The sequence below is a fragment of the Oncorhynchus mykiss genome, chromosome 12, assembly GCF_013265735.2.
Source record: "Oncorhynchus mykiss isolate Arlee chromosome 12, USDA_OmykA_1.1, whole genome shotgun sequence".
Taxonomy (NCBI): domain Eukaryota; kingdom Metazoa; phylum Chordata; class Actinopteri; order Salmoniformes; family Salmonidae; genus Oncorhynchus; species Oncorhynchus mykiss.
Window position 1 is genome coordinate 16,029,627 of NC_048576.1, and position 22,234 is coordinate 16,051,860.

Here is a 22,234-nt window from a genome sequence, read left to right on the forward strand (position 1 = left end):
AAGGCTGCAGGCCCAGACGGCATCCCCAGCCGCGCCCTCAGAGCATGCGCAGACCAGCTGGCCGGTGTGTTTACGGACATATTCAATCAATCCCTATACCAGTCTGCTGTTCCCACATGCTTCAAGAGGGCCACCATTGTTCCTGTTCCCAAGAAAGCTAAGGTAACTGAGCTAAACGACTACCGTCCCGTAGCACTCACATCCGTCATCATGAAGTGCTTTGAGAGACTAGTCAAGGACCATATCACCTCCACCTTACCTGACATCCTAGACCCACTTACCGCCCAAATAGGTCCACAGACGATGCAATCTCAACCACACTGCACACTGCCCTAACCCATCTGGACAAGAGGAATACCTATGTGAGAATGCTGTTCATCGACTACAGCTCGGCATTCAACACCATAGTACCCTCCAAGCTCGTCATCAAGCTCGAGACCCTGGGTCTCGACCCCGACCTGTGCAACTGGGTACTGGACTTCCTGACGGGCCGCCCCCAGGTGGTGAGGGTAGGCAACAACATCTCCTCCCCGCTGATCCTCAACACTGGGGCCCCACAAGGGTGCGTTCTGAGCCCTCTCCTGTACTCCCTGTTCATCCACGACTGCGTGGCCACGCACGCCTCCAACTCAATCATCAAGTTTGCGGACGACACAACAGTGGTAGGCTTGATTACCAACAACGACGAGACGGCCTACAGGGAGGAGGTGAGGGCCCTCGGAGTGTGGTGTCAGGAAAATAACCTCACACTCAACGTCAACAAAACAAAGGAGATGATTGTGGACTTCAGGAAACAGCAGAGGGAACACCCCCCTATCCACATCGATGGAACAGTAGTGGAGAGGGTAGCAAGTTTTAAGTTCCTCGGCATACACATCACAGACAAACTGAATTGGTCCACTCACACAGACAGCATCGTGAAGAAGGCGCAGCAGCGCCTCTTCAACCTCAGGAGGCTGAAGAAATTTGGCTTGTCACCAAAAGCACTCACAAACTTCTACAGATGCACAATCGAGAGCATCCTGGCGGGCTGTATCACCGCCTGGTATGGCAACTGCACCGCCCTCAACCGTAAGGCTCTCCAGAGGTTAGTGAGGTCTGCACAACGCATCACCGGGGGCAAACTACCTGCCCTCCAGGACACCTACACCACCCGATGTCACAGGAAGGCCATAAAGATCATCAAGGACATCAACCACCCGAGCCACTGTCTGTTCACCCCGCTATCATCCAGAAGGCGAGGTCAGTACAGGTGCATCAAAGCTGGGACCGAGAGACTGAAAAACAGCTTCTATCTCAAGGCCATCAGACTGTTAAACAGCCACCACTAACACTGAGTGGCTGCTGCCAACACACTGACACTGACTCAACTCCAGCCACTTTAATAATGGGAATTGATGGGAAATGATGTAAATTAATCACTAGCCACTTTAAACAATGCTACCTTATATAAATGTTACTTACCCTACATTATTCATCTCATATGCATACGTATATACTGTACTCTATATCATCGATGGTATCCTTATGTAATACATGTATCACTAGCCACTTTATACTATGCCACTTTGTTTACATACTCATCTCATTTGTACATACTGTACTCGATACCATCTACTGTATCTTGCCTATGCTGCTCTGTACCATCACTCATTCATTTATCCTTATGTACATATTCTTTATCCCCTTACACTGTGTACAAGACAGTAGTTTTGGAATTGTTAGTTAGATTACTTGTTATTACTGCATTGTCGGAACTAGAAGCACAAGCATTTCACTACACTCGCATTAACATCTGCTAACCATGTGTATGTGACAAATAAAATTTGATTTGATTTGATTTAAAGCTGCATGTACCAATGACTTGCTCAATACTGATGTGGTCCGTTATTGTTATTTTAATGTTGCTCTTTACTTATGTTTTTTTGTATTTTTTTTTTTAACTTATGTTTATTTTAGTAAATACTTTCTTAAAACTTGTTTTTCTTAACTGTATTGTTGGTTAGGGGCTTGTAAGTAAGCATTTCACTGTAAGGTGTGTTCGGTGTATGTGACAATTTGATTACAGTACATGCAGAGAGTTATGTTCCTGTTCTGAGCTCCTGTCAGTGTGTATTACAGTACATCAAGAGGGTTATATGTCAGCACGCTGTGTGTGTCGGTTCTGTGCTCTACACACGGGGCAGCTCTGCTCACCCATTGTCTGGACTCATGTCCCTACACACACACACACACACACTGCTTGCTGGAGATATGCCAACAGAGCTCCCCATTGTGCCCACTCTGAATAGGACAGAGGGGACATATACACACAAGCCTGCCAGCCTGTCAGTCCAACCAGGCTGATCTACCAGATAGACATGCAGAAACACACCCAACACAGAGCCTCTGCTTTGGGAATCAATATGCAGTATATTTTGATTATTTCATAAAACTTGTTTTCAGCATTTCACCTAAAAACGACATTTTTTTAAGACAAACAGATCAGATAACTATTTTCCTCACAATCACAGAATAATAAATTGAAACTGTTGTGTTGGTCGACCCCTCAGCCTCCTTCCATGCTACATCACTCTGGGGTAACAGGTGGTACTAAGACCCATGCTCTGGGGTAACAGGTATATTGGTAAGACCCAGGTCCGAGATACTGTTGTAAGACCCATGCTGCATCACTCTGGGGTGGTACTGTAGTTCTAAGACCCATGCTACATCACCCTGGGGTGGTACTAAGACCCATGCTGCATCACTCTGGGGTGGTACTGTAGTTCTAAGACCCATGCTACATCACCCTGGGGTGGTACTAAGACCCATGCTGCATCACTCTGGGGTGGTACTAAGACCCATGCTACATCACCCTGGGGTGGTACTAAGACCCATGCTGCATCACTCTGGGGTGGTACTGTAGCACTAAGACCCATGCTGCATCACTCTGGGGTGGTACTGTAGCACTAAGACCCATGCTACATCACTCTGGGGTGGTACTGTAGCACTAAGACCATGTTCCATCACTCTGGGGTGGTACTGTAGCACTAAGACCCATGCTACATCACTCTGGGGTGGTACTGTAGCACTAAGACCCATGCTACATCACTCTGGGGTGGTACTGTAGCACTAAGACCCATGCTGCATCACTCTGGGGTGGTACTGTAGTACTAAGACCCATGCTGCATCACTCTGGGGTGGTACTGTAGCACTAAGACCCATGCTGCATCACTCTGGGGTGGTACTGTAGTACTAAGACCCATGTTCCATCACTCTGGGGCGGTACTGTAGTACTAAGACCCATGCTGCATCACTCTGGGGTGGTACTGTAGCACTAAGACCCATGCTGCATCAATGGCATGCTATTCTCTATATAGTACACTACTTTGGATCAGATCCTATGGTGTTATATAGTGCACTATGTAGGGGTGCCATTATAATCTACACTGGATAGGTGAAATGTGTTGTTTTACGGGTCAGCTGTAGTAGTACAGTGCCTTTGGATTAAGTGCCTTGCTTAAGGGCACATATATAGATTTGTCACTTTGTCAGCTCAGGTATTTGAACCCGCAACCTCTCAATTACTGGCCCAACACTCTAACCACTAGGCTACCTGCCACCCTAAATTTCAGACTCAGCCCCAGACCACAAGCCTCAGATACAGGTTCTACAATCTACACTCTGTGTGGATACTGTATAGCCCATAGACTCAGACTGTTTGCACATTCCTGCGGACTTATTTCACATAACAGTCTAATTGGTATTTAGTATTTTATTAGGATCCCCAATTATCCTCTGTCAAGGCAGCAGCAGCTACTCTTCCCGGGTTCCAAACATGAAACAAAACATAACTAAAGTAATATACAGAATGTTATAACATTATATGATACAGTGCCTTGCGAAAGTATTCGGCCCCCTTGAACTTTGCGACCTTTTGCCACATTTCAGGCTTCAAACATAAAGATATAAAACTGTATTTTTTTGTGAAGAATCAACAACAAGTGGGACACAATCATGAAGTGGAACGACATTTATTGGATATTTCAAACTTTTTTAACAAATCAAAAACTGAAAAATTGGGCGTGCAAAATTATTCAGCCCCTTTACTTTCAGTGCAGCAAACTCTCTCCGGAAGTTCAGTGAGGATCTCTGAATGATCCAATGTTGACCTAAATGACTAATGATGATAAATACAATCCACCTGTGTGTAATCAAGTCTCCGTATAAATGCACCTGCACTGTGATAGTCTCAGAGGTCCGTTAAAAGCGCAGAGAGCATCATGAAGAACAAGGAACACACCAGGCAGGTCCGAGATACTGTTGTGAAGGAGTTTAAAGCCGGATTTGGATACAAAAAGATTTCCCAAGCTTTAAACATCCCAAGGAGCACTGTGCAAGCGATAATATTGAAATGGAAGGAATATCAGACCACTGCAAATCTACCAAGACCTGGCCGTCCCTCTAAACTTTCAGCTCATACAAGGAGAAGACTGATCAGAGATGCAGCCAAGAGGCCCATGATCACTCTGGATGAACTGCAGAGATCTACAGCTGAGGTGGGAGACTCTGTCCATAGGACAACAATCAGTCGTATATTGCACAAATCTGGCCTTTATGGAAGAGTGGCAAGAAGAAAGCCATTTCTTAAATCCATAAAAAGTGTTGTTTAAAGTTTGCCACAAGCCACCTGGAAGACACACCAAACATGTGGAAGAAGGTGCTCTGGTCAGATGAAACCAAAATTGAACTTTTTGGCAACAATGCAAAACGTTATGTTTGGCGTAAAAGCAACACAGCTGAACACACTATCCCACTGTCAAACATGGTGGTGGCAGCATCATGGTTTGGGCCTGCTTTTCTTCAGCAGGGACAGGGAGGATGGTTAAAATTGATGGGAAGCTGGATGGAGCCAAATACAGGACCATTCTGGAAGAAAACCTGATGGAGTCTGCAAAAGACCTGAGACTGGGACGGAGATTTGTCTTCCAACAAGACAATGATCCAAAACATAAAGCAAAATCTACAATGCAATGGTTCAAAAATAAACATATCCAGGTGTTAGAATGGCCAAGTCAAAGTCCAGACCTGAATCCAATCGAGAATCTGTGGAAAGAACTGAAAACTGCTGTTCACAAATGCTCTCCATCCAACCTCACTGAGCTCGAGCTGTTTTGCAAGGAGGAATGGGAAAAAATTTCAGTCTCTCGATGTGCAAAACTGATAGAGACATACCGCAAGCGACTTAATTTTGCACGCCCAATTTTTCAGTTTTTGATTTGTTAAAAAAGTTTGAAATATCCAATAAATGTTGTTCCACTTCATGATTGTGTCCCACTTGTTGTTGATTCTTCACAAAAAAATACAGTTTTATATCTTTATGTTTGAAGCCTGAAATGTGGCAAAAGGTCGCAAAGTTCAAGGGGGCCGAATACTTTCGCAAGGCACTGTATATACAAACATTAAGAACACCTGTATTTTTCCATGACACAGACTGACCAGGTGAATCCAGGTTAAAGCTATGATCCCTTATTGATGTCACTTGTTAAATCCACTTCAATCAGTGTAGATGGAGAGGAGACATGTTAAAGAAAGAAGCTTTTTAAGCCTTAAGACAATTTAGACATGGATTGTGTATGTGTGCCGTTCAGAGGGTGAATGGGTAACACAAAATATTTAAGTGCCTTTGAACGGGGTATGGTAGTAGGTGCTAGGCGCACCGGTGTCTGTGCGTCAAGAACTGCAATGCTGCTGGGTTTTTCACGCTCAACAGCTTCCCATGTGCATCAAGAATGGTCCACCACCAAAAGGACATCCAGCCAACTTGACACAACTTTGTGGAGCATGGGCCAGCATCCCTGTGGAACGCTTTTGGCACCTTGTAAAGTCCATGCCCCAACAAATTGAGGCAATTCTGAAGGAAAAAAACGGTGCAACTCAATATTAGTTAGGTGTTCCTAATGTTTTGTACACTCAGTTTTCATATTCCTACATAACACTTCATAATACTACATCTCCTGCCTCTGCATCACACTTCAGAAACAGCAAATGGCCCCTGCCTTATGAGCCGTTCCAGCTTGCACAGGCCAAGGTTCGTGCAAGGCCACTTATCTACCAAATACATCAAATATCTGTGTCTCTTTACAGTCCCTGTTGTACCATAAGGTGTTCTTTTATCTGTTCTTTTATCTGTTTTTATTGCTATCTTGAGAAACCTGGGCTGGCAGAGAGTTCCATGTACTCATGGCTTTAATTAATACTGTGCATTTCCCAGCCTCTGTTCTGGACCTGGGGACTGTGAGGAGACTTCTGATTGCATGTATTGTGTGGTACTGATGAATGTCCGAACTGTGTTGCCAACTGCTTGAACAGACAGTTTGATACCTTCAACACATCAACACCTCTCACAAAGACCAACAGTAATGTAATCAATCTCTCTTCAACTTTGAGGAGTGCATCTAAGTGCAATACATGCTGCTTTGTTCTGGACCAACTGCTATTTACTGACAATTGAAGTCGGAAGTTTACGTGCACTTAGGTTGGAGTCATTAAAACTTGTTTTTTAACCACTCCACAAATTTCTTGTTAACAAACTATAGTTTTGGCAAGTCGGTGAGGACATCTACTTTGTGCATGACACAAGTCATTTTTCCAACAATTGTTTACAGACAGATTATTTGGGTCAGAAGTGGATCAGAAGTTTACATACACTAAGTTGACTGTGCCTTTAAACAGCTTGGAAAATTCCATGGCTTTAGAAGCTTCTGATAGGCTAATTAACATCATTTGAGTCAATTGGAGGTGTACCTGTGGATGTATTTCAAGTCCTACCTTCAAACTCAGTGCCTCTTTGCTTGACATCATGGGAAAATCAAAAGAAATCAGCCAAGACTTTAGAAGAAAAATTGTAGACCTCCACATGTCTGGTTCATCCTTGGCAGCAATTTCCAAACGCCTGAAGGTACCACGTTCATCTGTACAAACAATAGTACGCAAGTATAAACACCTTGGGACCACGCAGCCGTCATACCGCTTTGGTGCGGAAAGTGCAAATCAATGCCAGAACAACAGCAAAGGACCTTGTGAAGATGCTGGAGGAAATAGGTACAGAAGTATCTATGTCCACAGTAAAACGAGTCCTATATCGACATAACCTGAAAGGACACTCAGCAAGGAAGAAGCCACTGCTCCAAAACTGCCATAAAAAGCCAGACTACGGTTTGCAACTGCACATGGGGACAAAGATCATACTTTTTGGAGAATTGTCCTCTGGTCTGATGAAACAAAAATAGAACTGTTTGGCTATAATGACCATCGTTATGTTTGGAGGAAATAGGGGGATGCTTGCAAGCCGAAGAACACCATCCCAACTGTGAAGCACGGGGTGGCAGCATCATGTTGTGGGAGTGCTTTGCTGCAGAAGGGACTGGTGCACTACAGAAAATAGATGGCATCATGAAGATGGAAAATTATGTGGATATATTGAAGCAACATCTCAAGACATCAGTCAGGAAGTTAAAGCTTGGTCACAAATGGGTCTTCCAAATGGACATTGACCCCAAGCATACTTCCAAAGTTGTGGCAAAATGGCTTAAGGACAACAAAGTCCAGGTATTGGAGTGGCCATCACAAAGCCCTGACCTCAATCTCATAAAACATTTGTGGACCGAACTGAAAAAGCGTGTGTGAGCAAGGAGGCCTACAAACCTGACTCAGTTACACCAGCTCTGTCAGGAGGAATGGGACAAAATTCCTCCAACTCAAGTTAAACAATTTCAAGGCAATGCTACCAAATGCTAATTGATTGCATGTAAACTTCTGACCCACTGGGAATGTGATGAAATAAATAAAAGCTGAAATAAATTACTATTATCTACTATTATTCTGACATTTCACATTCTTAAAATAAAGTGGTGACCCTAACTGACCTAAGACAGGGATTTTTTACTAGGATTAAATGTCAGGAATTGTGAAAAACTGAGTTGAAATGTATTTGGCTAAGATGTATGTAAACTTCCAACTTCAACTGTATGTCCCTCTTTGCCGCACATAACCACACAGCTGGGCAGAAGTCAAGGTCAGTAGTCGAGGTGCGACAAAACTAGGACCTGTCTGGTCGACTGAGATGTCAAGAAAGCAGAGATGTCAAGAAAGCAGGACAGACCTCTTGCCATTGTAGCAATCATTGAGTCTATATGTTTTGACCATGACAGCTTGCTATCTCGGGTTACCCCCAGCAGTATAGTCTCCTAAACTTGCTCAATCGCCACATTATTCAATAATATATTCAGATGAGGTTTAGGATTGAGCGAGTGATTTGTCCCAAAAATGATGCTTTTAGTTTTGGAAATATTTAGCACCTGCCTATTGATAGTTACTCATTATAATGTTAAGGGTGTCAGTTATTTACTTTACTGTCGTAGCCGACGTGTATACTGTTTAGTAATCAGTGTACATAGACACACAGACTTTATACAAGGTCAGTGGAAGGTCATTAGTAAACTCAGAACACAGTAATGGCCCTAGCCGCCTGTCCTGTGGGTATTGAAAACTCCGGACACATTCCTCTATCAGCATTTCCGTATTCACAGGAAAGCCTTCCCCAGGCAGCTTGGCTTTGCTCATTATTGCTCCTACACACAGTGTTTGCCTTCCCTCCAGAAGAGCATACCATCAAGCAAAGATGGGCCACCATCCATGGTCTGAGAAGGGCAGGGCAGCTGATGCTCAAAGAACATCATAACCCTAAGGCTTCTTGACCTCCTACAACCTCTAGCTCCCCTTGTGGACGAACTACAACCTCTAGCTCCCCTAGTGGACGAACTACAACCTCTAGCTCCCCTAGTGGACAACTACAACCTCTAGCCCCCCTAGTGGACGAACTACAACCTCTAGCTCCCCTAGTGGACAACTACAACCTCTAGCATCCCTAGTGGATGACTACAAACTCTAGCTCCCTAGTGGACAGACTACAACCTCTAGCCCCCCTAGTGGACGAACTACAACCTCTAGCTCCCCTAGTGGACGACTACAACCTCTAGCATCCCTGGTGGATGACTACAACCTCTAGCATCCCTAGGGGATGGACCACGACCTCTAGCTCCCCTAGATGGACCACGACCTCTAGCTCCCCTAGTGGATGGACTACAACCTCTAGCTCCCATAGTGGACGGACTACAGCCTCTAGCTCCCCTAGTGGATGACTACAACCTCTAGCTCCCCTAGTGTACGGACTATGACCACTAGCAGCCCTAATGGATGGACCACGACCTCTAACTCCCCTAGTGGGTGGACCACGACCTCTAACTCCCCTAGTGGATGAACTACAACCTCTAGCTCCCCTAGTGGATGACTACAACCTCTAGCATCCCTACTGGATGGACCACGACCTCTAGCTCCCCTAGTGGGTGGACCACGACCTCTAACTCCCCTAATGTACGGACTATGACCACTAGCAGCCCAAGTGGATGGACCACAACCCCTAGCTCCCCTAGTGGACGGACTACAGCCTCTAGCTCCCCTAGGGGACGGACTACAGCCTCTAGCTCCCCCAGTGGACGGACTACAGCCTCTAGCTCCCCTAGTGGACGGACTACAACCTCTAGCTCCCCTAGTGGATGGACCACAACCCTAGCGCCCCTAGTGGACGGACTACAACCTCTAGCTCCCCTAGTGGATGGACCACAACCCCTAGCTCCCCTAGTGGACGGACTACAGCCTCTAGCTCCCCTAGTGGACGGACTACAGCCTCTAGCTCCCCTAGTGGATGGACTACAGCCTCTAGCTCCCCTAGGGGATGGACCACGACCTCTAGCTCCCCTAGATGGACCACGACCTCTAGCTCCCCTAGTGGATGGACTACAACCTCTAGCTCCCATAGTGGACGGACTACAGCCTCTAGCTCCCCTAGTGGATGGACTACAGCCTCTAGCTCCCCTAGTGGATGGACCACAACCTCTAGCTCCCCTAGTGGATGGACTACAACCTCTAGCTCCCCTAGTGGATGGACTACAACCTCTAGCTCCCCTAGTGGATGTACCACCACCTCTAGCTCCCCTAGTGGATGGACCACGACCTCTAGCTCCCCTAGGGGATGGACTACAACCTCTAGCTCCCCTAGTGGATGGACTACAACCTCTAGCTCCCCTAGTGGATTGACTACAGCCTCTAGCTCCCCTAGTGGATGGACCACGACCTCTAGCTCCCCTAGTGGATGGACTACAACCTCTAGCTCTCCTAGTGGACGGACTACAGCCTCTAGCTCCCCTAGTGGATGGACTACAACCTCTAGCTCCCATAGTGGACGGACTACAGCCTCTAGCTCCCCTAGTGGATGGACTACAGCCTCTAGCTCCCCTAGTGGACGGACTACAGCCTCTAGCTCCCCTAGTGGATGGACTACAACCTCTAGCTCCCCTAGTGGACGGACTACAGCCTCTAGCTCCCCTAGTGGACGGACTACAGCCTCTAGCTCCCCTAGTGGATGGACTACAACCTCTAGCTCCCCTAGTGGACAGACTACAGCCTCTAGCTCCCCTAGTGGACGGACTACAGCCTCTAGCTCCCCTAGTGGATGGACTACAACCTCTAGCTCCCCTAGTGGTTGGACTACGACCTCTAGCTCCCCTAGTGGATGGACTACAACCTCTAGCTCCCCTAGTGGATGGACCACAACCTCTAGCTCCCCTAGTGAATGGACTACAACCTCTAGCTCCCCTAGTGGATGGACTACAACCTCTAGCTCCCCTACTGGATGGACTACAACCTCTAGCTCCCCTAGTGGATGTACCACCACCTCTAGCAACTCTAGTGGACGAACTACGACCTCTAGCAGCCCTAGCGGACAAACTACGACCTCTAGCAGCCCTAGTGGATGGACAACGATGGATACTGACATTTTGCTCTTTTCATATGATATTTAGGCCTACATTTGGAAAATGTCATATAATCGACTTTACTGTCAACCTTTGCAACATATGATTGTCATATGGTTTAATTTAAGGTTATGATTAGAAAATAAAGTTAATGTACGATAAGAATCGAAAGTCCTTTTTCTTAGCTTGGGTCAGGTAAAGGGCCGGTTCAGAGTTGAAATAAGAGCGTAGAACTCTGACTTTTACTTAAATAATTTATAGATATCAATGTGAGACTTTCTGTAACAAATGCATGGTAGTGTTCTGTATTTATCTTCTAATGTAATAAAAATAAGATGATGAGCTTAAGGACAGGAAGCCCATATTTGTATAAGTAAGTACACACACACACACACACACACACACACACACACACACACACACACACACACACACACACACACACACACACACAGCTTATCAACCAAAGCTCTGAGGTAAGTGCTTTTAATTGAACTGTAGTCCCCTCTAACTAGCAGGTCCTACATGTGGGAGGTGTATGAAGCTGCAATCTGAATAATCACTCTTCCAGTGTCATTTAATAAACAAAGTGTGTTCTCTGTCCTGTGATGTTCCAGTGTTAGCATGGTGTGTTCTCTGTCCTGTGATGTTCCAGTGTTAGCATGGTGTGTTCTCTGTCCTGTGATGTTCCAGTGTTAGCATGGTGTGCTCTCTGTCCTGTGATGTTCCAGTGTTAGCATGGTGTGTTCTCTGTCCTGTGATGTTCCAGTGTTAGCATGGTGTGTTCTCTGTCCTGTGATGTTCCAGTGTTAGCATGGTGTGTTCTCTGTCCTGTGATGTTCCAGTGTTAGCATGGTGTGCTCTCTGTCCTGTGATGTTCCAGTGTTAGCATGGTGTGTTCTCTGTCCTGTGATGTTCCAGTGTTAGCATGGTGTGTTCTCTGTCCTGTGATGTTCCAGTGTTAGCACGGTGTGTTCTCTGTCCTGTGATGTTCCAGTGTTAGCATAGTGTGTCCTCTGTCCTGTGATGTTCCCTTGTTAACATGGTCTGTCCTCTGTCAAGTCTTACAATCAGTCTTACAACTCACAAAACAATGTCATATATACTGTATGGAATATATCCTTAATATATATCCTTCATATGAATATACCCTCAATATTATGTATGTGTGTATGGTTAGGTAATATACCCTCAGTATTATGTATGTGTATATGGTTAGGCAACAGACGAAGACACTGAATATCCTCTCTCGTGACCTGAAGGGATGGAACTCACACGTCACCTGTCATCACATACACTACTTGTCCATAACGCTATCCACATGTATTCACTATAAAGTAGATAATAGTAGAAGTATAAACTCTCATCTTTTTGATTCACTCCCTCTCCCCTCTTTCCCTCCCTTTCACCCCTGCTCCCCTCCCTCCCTCCCTCTCTTTCACCCATGCTCCCCTCCCTCCCTCCCTCTCTTTCACCCCTGCTCCCCTCCCTCCCTCTCTTTCACCCATGCTCCCCTCCCTCCCTCCCTCCCTCTCTTTCACCCCTGCTCCCATCCCTCCCTCCCTCTCTTTCACCCATGCCACCCTCCCTCCCTCTCTTTCACCCCTGCTCCCCTCCCTCCCTCTCTTTCACCCCTGCTCCCCTTCCTCTTTCCCTCTCTTTCACCCATGCTCCCCTCCCTCCCTCTCTTTCACCCATGCGCCCCTCCCTCCCTCTCTTTCACCCCTGCTCCCCTCCCTCCCTCCCTCTCTTTCACCCCTGCTCCCCTCCCTCCCTCTCTTTCACCCATGCTCCCCTCCCTCCCTTTCTCTCCCCTCTTTCCCTCTCTTTCACCCATGCCCTCTTCCTTCCCTCCCTCTCCCCTCTTTCCCTCTCTTTCACCCATGCTCCCCCCCTTCCCTCCCTCTCTTTCACCCCTGCCCTCTTCCTTCCCTCCCTCTCTTTCACCCCTGCCCTCTTCCCTCCCTCTCCGCTCTTTCCCTCTCTTTCACCCCTGCTCCCCTCCCTCCCTCTCTTTCACCCATGCTCCCCTCCCTCCCTCTCTTTCACCCCTGCTCCCCTCCCTCCCTCTCTTTCACCCATGCTCCCCTCCCTCCCCCTCTCTTTCACCCCTGCTCCCCTCCCTCCCTCCCTCTCTTTCACCCATGCTCCCCTCCCCCTGCCTCTCTTTCACCCCTGCCCTCTTCCTTCCCTCCCTCTCCCCTCTTTCCCTCTCTTTCACCCCTGCTCTCCTCCCTCCCTCCCTCTCTTTCACCCATGCTCCCATCCCTCCCTCCCTCTCTTTCAGCCATGCCCTCTTCCTTCCCTCCCTCTCCCCTCTTTCCCTCTCTTTCACCCATGCTCCCCTCCCTCCCCCCTCTCCCCTCTTTCCCTCTCTTTCACCCATGCCCTCTTCCTTCCCTCCCTCTCCCCTCTTTCCCTCTCTTTCACGCATGCCCTCTTCCTTCCCTCCCTCTCCCCTCTTTCCCTCTCTTTCACCCATGCCCTCTTCCTTCCCTCACTCTCTCCCTCCCTCTCTTTCACCCCTGCTCCCCTCCCTCCCTCCCTCTCTTTCACCCATGCCCTCTTCCTTCCCTCCCTCTCCCCTCTCTCCCTCTCTTTCACCCCTACTCTCTTCCCTCCCTCCCTCTTTTCTTCTCTTTCACCCCGCTCTCTTTCTTTACTCCCTCTCCCCCTCTTTCCCTCTCTTTCATCACACTCTCTTCCCTCCTCCTCACTTTCTCTCACCTTTCTCCTTTCTGTCCCCCTCTCGCTTTCTTTCTTTTTCTCTCCCATCCCTCTCCCTCTCTTTTCCCCACGGTAGTGTGGTGATTGACACTTACAGATTGCCCTGCATTGGAGGCAGTGTGTATGGGTGTGTGTGTGTGTGTGTGTGTGTGTGTGTGTGTGTGTGTGTGTGTGTGTGTGTGTGTGTGTGTGTGTGTGTGTGTGTGTGTGTGTGTGTGTGTGTGTGTGTGTGTGTGTGTGTGTGTGTGTGTGTGACCCTCTCTCTCTCATCTCCAGCCGACACCGTTTTGTCATCTAATTACTGTGAATCCCTGGCCTGCTCCCCAGCGCTGCATTTCTAATGGGCCTGCCAGCCTGCCTGGCTCCCCCAGCATAGACACACTCAGGCACACACACAGTCTATGCCTATGGGCTGCCCTTGTAAAACCCCATGTAGGCCTGTATGTCCAGAACTTTCATTGGAGGGAGTAGGGAGGAGGACCTCGAGGATGGGGAAAGTATAAACGGGATCCTTGGAACATCCCAACTCTGACTTCACCCCTTTGAACTAATCCTTTTGAAAATGGCCTATGTGGCGTCGATATGAGTCAGAAACATTTATTCTAGTGTCAAAATTGACTACAAAGTGTAAATAGCATCATTTTGGTTATAAAGTCAGTCTCTTCCAAAACAGAGTTTGTAATCTGAAGGTTGGGTTTGGATTACAATTCATGCTCCCTTTTTCTTATTAACATGTGCTGGTACCCAGACAAGAAACATGTGGTTAGTACTTGTCCTTGCTCAGGAAATTGCTACTCTAATAAAAATGTGCTTCCATAAAGTTGTTCAACAATCTTGGGTAGATGGCAGGATATGGATTCTAACCGTCCAGGGGTTGGAACCAAAATGATTTTCTAATTGTTTTGTTCTGAACCGAACCATATATTTCTTTGTTCTGTTCCACCATTCTGACCAGCGAAATAAAGTTCGGAACCTTTTCAAACAAAAAAAAGTAACGCTTTATATTGTTCCTTTCTGTTCCTTTTTAAACCTCTGAAATACATATTTTTATATACTTAGATCAACATTAAATTACTTCTCCAATCAGTGCAGATAGAGCAGCTTGCTATGGAGCGGGCAAGCTATTTACATGTGTTGGGCAGACGAGTGTAGGGCGCGAGATGCGACTGACATTTTGTGGGTGGGGAGAGAGCAAGAGAAGGTGGAGGAGGAGGAGGTTTGGCTTGAAGCGTTGTGCATCTTGTTGTTATGACATGCATTATCTGAATTAGGTCCACAGAATTGTATACGGAGGAGTGGCTTCTCTGAACTTCAGAGAGTTAACTAACGTTGGACCAAAGCTAGCTAGCTAACGAGCTTGTGTGTGCAGATCAACATAATTTATGGTAACTAGTGTTAGCAGTTGATGTTATTCTTCAATAACACAGACGCCAGAGCAAATCAGGAGGAGAAAAATATATTTATTTCAAGAGAAAAAATCATAGTAGTTGTGCTGGAAAGTGGATGGTAAATTTCATTCTTCCCTGTTCTCAGTGTTTTCTCCTCTGAACAAAGAGACTGGATGTAGTTTATACCCAAGCCTAGCCTGTGGTTGACCAATTAGAATTCCTTGCAATAAAATTGGGCCAATGGCCAAATACCCAGCATCCTGTTTCAGGCTCAATGTATAGACAATGAGACCAATGAGAAATTGCCACATGTAGCTATGATTCCCGGACTGGAACCCCTACACAGATTCTAAACATATGTTGAACTGAAAAACAACCCGTGTCCCTGACCCATTAATCTTCAGGTTCCCATTACAGAAAAACAAACTATTTCCATTGATGTTTAATTCCCTATTACAGAAAAACAAACTATTTCCATTGATCGTTAATTCCCTGCGTTGTGTATTTATCTTTAAATATTCTTACACTAGCTTGTCTTTAAAGCTACCAATTATATAGCTAGTTGTTATTTTCTAGAAACCTAGCTTGAGTCCACTTAGCTAGCTAACGTGAACTCTGTTGGCGGTAGTAAGGCAATAGCTCATGGCATTTTTTAATTTACATTTTTTAATTTATTTTACCTTTTTTTTTAACTAGGCAAGTCAGTTAAGAACAAATTCTTATTTTCAATGACGGCCTAGGTTCAGGGGCAGAATGACAGATGTGTCAATTTATCAATCAGAACAGCTTGCAATTTATCAATCAGAACAGCTTGCAAATATATTCATTAACCTATGTGTCCCTTGTAGCAGCAAGCTGACCCACATGTAAAAATCAGCCTACTCAGTGACTGACACCCAGAGAACACAACTGTGAAGAGTTTACACATATTAGCATGGTAGCTCTTATTGCAGGACTTTGACTGTGGTATATCACCTCCCCAGTCAGTTTATTGTTTGTATTGGACATTTACATTGCAATATACAGCCTTACCAAAGGATCTTGGGTCCATGAAATGGGGTATCAGCCTACTCAGTGACACCCACAGAACACAACTGTGAAAAGAGTACATAAATATTTGAGTGTAGTGGAAATGTCCTGTATTTACCAAATCACGAGAGCAAACCACACACAAGTCAGAGTTATCATGAAGTCCATCTTTAATTATATGAGCTCCATCACAACCCTATGACTCTCAGATCAATTCAGTGTCTATAAATGAATTCTCTGAGAGTCCTTACAAAACCGGTCTTAGTATCATTTATAGCCAAGACACACCCCTCTCAACTCACATGACGAATAACAGATCTTAGGAACATTACAAAGGAAGACTTTACTTGAGAGAGGAGTATCCCATAGCCAGACAGCATTAGCTATAAATTATCGTTCAGTTTGCTCTCCTAAAACGAGGTTCTACTTCTCGTTCTTGGTACAACATAGTACCAAGACATTAGGATATATATCAATTGTCATTTTAGACACTCCCATTCCGGACAAGCTCACAGAGACACAGTGACTGGCACACAGACATTGTGGAGCCAAGAGATAATTGGTTCCCCCTCAATCAATCCATTCACATGGTTTAAAAGATATGTTTACATGTGAAGACAAGCTTGACCTCTCCCCTTTCCACGGCCCAAGTAACTGAACCCTGACAGAGAACAGATAACTGCAACCGGCCAACAGTATTATCCAAAAATAGACATTCTAATGACATATCTCACATAAGCATGAAATAAATAAATAAAACATTTGATTTATAAATATTACCTAAATAATTCTGATTCTGCCACAACACACGTCATAGCTCTTATTGCTGGACTTTAACGTGGGAAATCACCTCATTATTCGACTTATTGACTGGTGAGCTAATGTGGCTCATTTCACAGTAGTGTCATTACACACTTGTGTCAAAGTCCTGCAATAAGAGTTACAGTACAACCTTAATATTTGTGTAAACTCTTCACAGGTGTGTTCTGTGGGTGTGAAATGGACCCAAGATCCATACAGTAGGTAAGGCTGTACATTGCATTGTGAACGTTCAATAGACAGTAGGTTGACTGGTGAGCTAATGTGGCTCATTTCACACTTGTGTCAAAGTCCTGCAATAAGAGCTACGACACTAATATTATGTAAACTCTTCACAGTTGTGTTCTGGACTAATAGCCCATTTCAGTTGTGTTTTGGACTAATAGCCCATTCCAGTTGTGTTCTGGACTAATAGCCCATTCCAGTTGTGTTCTGGACTAATAGCCCATTCCAGTTGTGTTCTGGACTAATAGCCCATTCCAGTTGTGTTCTGGACTAATAGCCCATTTCAGTTGTGTTCTGGACTAATAGCCCATTTCAGTTGTGTTCTGGACTAATAGCCCATTTCAGTTGTGTTCTGGACTAATAGCCCATTTCAGTTGTGTTCTGGACTAATAGCCCATTCCAGTTGTGTTCTGGACTAATAGCCCATTTCAGTTGTGTTCTGGACTAATAGCCCATTTCAGTTGTGTTCTGGACTAATAGCCCATTCCAGTTGTGTTCTGGACTAATAGCCCATTCCAGTTGTGTTCTGGACTAATAGCCCATTTCAGTTGTGTTCTGGACTAATAGCCCATTTCAGTTGTGTTCTGGACTAATAGCCCATTTCAGTTGTGTTCTGGACTAATAGCCCATTTCAGTTGTGTTCTGGACTAATAGCCCATTTCAGTTGTGTTCTGGACTAATAGCCCATTTCAGTTGTGTTCTGGACTAATAGCCCATTTCGTGGACCCAAGATCAATAGGTAAAGCTGTACATTGCAATTTGAATGTTCAGTACGCCCATTACGCTGAATAGTGAGATGATTTCCCACAGTTAACGTCCAGCAATAAAAGTTACGATGCTAATATTTGTGTAAACTCTTCACAGATGTGAACATTTCATGAACCCAATATATATAGGTAAGGCTGTACAATGCATACAGTATGCCCACAAATCAATTCTGTGAAGTCTAATACATCCACTGCGATTTCAACTGATTTAAATGTTTTGGTCAAATCAACTAATTATTGTCTTTTGTTGGATTTATATACCATTCCAAACTCGTTAAACATTATCCAGTCCAAATATGCCATGACTACACAAGTTGTATCTGTTTGCATCAGTTTTAAGTCAGGACTTTTATTCTGAAGGCAAACTGCAAATTCTACTATTGTGGCTAATCCTTATTGTGGCTAATTTCATATTGGTAGTGCAAAATCAAGCAAAAGCAGTCGAGCAACGCACCTTGACATTGATCAACCAATGGTGTTTAAGATATCACCCACGGACATTTGATTAACAACCCCTCATTATCATATTGGAGGTTGAAATACAGATGATTTATTTATCTATTTATGTGTATTATTTATTCATTCATTTAATTATAATTGCAGCAGGTTTGGTCCTCCATAAGCTAGCTAACTAGCTAAGTCTAAGACTGAGACACTGGATGTAAAATGCAGCTAGCTAGCCAACTCAACTTTGTCAGTTTTAGCCAAGTTAGATAGCTTGATACTCATTAACGTTAGCTTACCATGCTTTTCTGTCATGCCCTGATCTTTTTCACCTGTCTTTGTGCTTGTCTCCACCCTGCTCCATCTTCCCCATTATCCCCTGTGTACTTATAACTGTGTTTTCTGTTTGTCAGTTGCTAGTTCGTCTTGTTTGTCAAGCTTACCATTGTTTGTCCTGTCAACTCCTGTCGTTTCCCAGACTCTCTTTTTCTCGCCCTCCTGATTTTTGACACTTGCCTTTGACACTGACCCTGAACCCGCCCGCCTGACCACTCTGCCTGACCCTGAGCCTGCCTTCTTGTATCTTTGCCCCTATATGGATTTCCAACCTCTGCCTGACCTGAGCCTGAGCCTGCCTGCCATCCTGTACCTTTGCCTCTGTTGCTGTAATAAACTTTGTTACTTCGACACGGTCTGCATCTGGGTCTTACCTTATCCTGATACTTTTCTGGCCAACTGGACATTCCTCTCGCTCCTCCCGGTCAACTCCTTCTTGCCTACTCCCGTCTTATGATCTTCATCTAGGTTCAAAACTATATGGCTGTAGTCCAGGGCCTTATTATCAAAAGCAACCCACTCGTAACACAGCCAGCTGGTGCAGGCAGGCAGTCAGTCAATGGCTCAGTCTTTCAAAACTATTCAACTGTTTTTACAGCAAGTAAGGACAACATTCCATTTGTTATTTTGTGTGTCTTTATGATGCACATATCATAGATATAATTTCCAATTTCCCCCAAAAAAGTTACATTATATTGGTACATAGCTACCGTTGAAGTCAAAAGTTTACATACACCTTAGCCAAATACATTTAAACTCAGTTTTTCACAATTCCTGACAATTAATCCCAGTAAAAGTTCCCTGTCTTAGGTTAGTTAGGATCAGCACTTTATTTTAAGAATATGAAATGTCAGAATAATAGTAGAGAGAATGATTTATTTCAGCTTTTATTTCTTTCATCACGTTCTCAGTTGGTCAGAAGTTTACATACACTCAATTAGTATTTGGTAGCATTGCCTTGAAATTGTTTAACTTGGGTCAAACATTTTGGGTAGCCTTCCACAAGCTTCCTAAAATAAGGTGGGTGAATTTTGTCCCATTCCTCCTGACAGAGCTGGTGTAACTGAGTCAGGTTTGTAGGCCTCCTTGCTCGCACACGCTTTTTCAGGTCTGCCCACACATTTTCTATAGGATTGAGGTCAGGGCTTTGTGATGGCCACTCCAATACCTTGACTTTGTTGTCCTTAAGCCATTTCGTCACAACTTTGGAAGTATGCTTGGGGTCAATGTCCATTTGGAAGACCCATTTGCGACCAAGCTTTAACTTCTGATGTCTTGAGATGTTGCTTCAATATATCAACATAATTTTCCTTCCTCATAAAGCCATCTATATTGTGAAGTGCACAAAGCACTCCCACAACATGATGCTGCCACCCCCGTGCTTCACGGTTGGGATGGTGTTCTTCGGCTTGCAAGCGTCCACCTTTTTCCTCCAAACATAACGATGGTCATTATGGCCAAACAGTTCTATTTTTGTTTCATCAGACCAGAGGACATTTCTCCAAAAAGTATGATCTTTGTCCCCATGTGCAGTTGCAAACCGTAGTCTGGCTTTTTTATGGCAGTTTTGGAGCAGTGTCTTCTTCCTTGCTGAGCGGCCTTTCAGGTTATGTCTATCTAGGACTCGTTTTATTGTGGATATAGATACTTTTGTACCTGTTTCCTCCAGCATATTCACAAGGTCCTTTGCTGTTGTTCTGGGATTGATTTGCACTTTTCGCACCAAAGCGCTATGATGGCTGCGTGGTCGGGTGGTGTTTATACTTGCGTACTATTGTTTGTACAGATGAACATGGTACCTTCAGGTGTTTGGAAGCTGCTCCCAAGGATGAACCAGACTTGTGGAGGTCTACAATTTTTATTCTGAGGTCTTGGCTGATTACTTTCGATTTTCCCATGATGTCAAGCAAAGAGGCACTGAGATTGAAGGTAGGCCTTGAAATACATCCACAGGTACACCTCCAATTGACTCAACTGATGTCAGTTATCCTATCAGAATCTTCTAAAGCCATTACATAATGTTCTGGAATTTTCCAAGCTGTTTAAAGGCACAGTCAACTTAGTGTATGTAAACTTCTGACCCACTGGAATTGTGATGCAGTGAATTATAAGTGAAATAATCTGTCTGTAAACAATTTTTGGAAAAATTCCTTCTGTCATGCACAAAGTAGATGTCCTAACCTAGTTTCCAAAACTATAGTTTGTGGAGTGGTTGAAAAACGAGTTTTAATGACCCCAACCTAAGTGTATGTAAACTTCTGACTTCAACTGTATATGTGCTACACGTTGTTTGGGGGGGGGGTGCTAACGTGAAACATGACCTTTGAACACATTCTGTCATGCTGAACTCAGACAAAACAAATTCAATTGAGCAACGCACCGTGGCATTGATCAACCAATGGTTTGTTAGATACCACCCACATATGTTTGATTGACACCTCCTTATTATCATATTGGAAGAAGAAATATAGAAAGACAGAAATTAATAAATAATCTAAATGAATAAGATGAAAGTGAGATTCATTATTGTATTATTTGTATGCATTCAATCATCCATTTATATATGCATTTATTTATTAACCTCAGACCTTATTTGCAACATTTATTTGCCATAGGAATACGTGGGTGACGTCAGTGCTATCACTTTTACAGGTTTTAATGTCTATGGTTCCAACCCTGTAAACGTCAAACCTGAGACTGGTGTGTTGTTGGTAAGTAGCTATGTTTTCTTTATAGATAGCAACATGACATTATTTGACAGGTTATGCCGCCATGATGCTAGGCTATGATACTGTGATGTAACTCGCTGAATACATAGCCTCTCCCTAATGTGTAATGTGAGAGGAATATTTACATTGAACCTGAACTCATGTTGATCCGTGCAAGCTAACGTTAGCTAGTTAGCTAATAATCAATGCATGTTGCCAGCTTGCTTTTAATAATGTTTTAATTCGAACTGGCTTGCTACTGTAAGATCCCTGCTAAATTATCAAGCAAACTAGCTAGCTAGCATTTGAGGGCTTCAGCACACCCCAAAAAATATGCTAACAAGCAACAACATTATTGTGTATTTTATAGGGCAAAAATAATGATGACAGATCCCCAGATAAGGAACCAGTGGCCAGATACCAGTCCCATTTCAGAGTAATGTAGGACATAACCACCATTGATAATGCAATCAGTGTTTGCTGGCTTCCATGACTGTATGATGACAGTCTTTCTTTCTCTCCTTCCCTCTATTTCTCTGTGATAGGAGCTGGGTCAGATCTGTAAGTCAGGCTCCTTCATGACCAGTGTTAACTTTTCTACCTAAGTCAGCCAACTGTCTTTCCTGTACATTGCCTTTGTTAATACTGTAAGTGCTGCTGTTTTTCTAAGGCCTGATCAGCCCTGGGTATCAATGGTGTTATCTATGTAAGACAAACATATATGAAACATATATATTATAAAAATCCACTTCTAACACCAGTATCTGTGACGAGGGGGGTCTGGAGCTGATCGACTGGCACTGGAAAACACCTTAGAAGAGATTAAAAGTGACTACTAATAAGTATAAACAGAATTTACAGATAGACAATAACCTGAATATACGGACAAGACAACACCACCCATTCAATACATGTGTCACTCATCAACTTAACCTCTC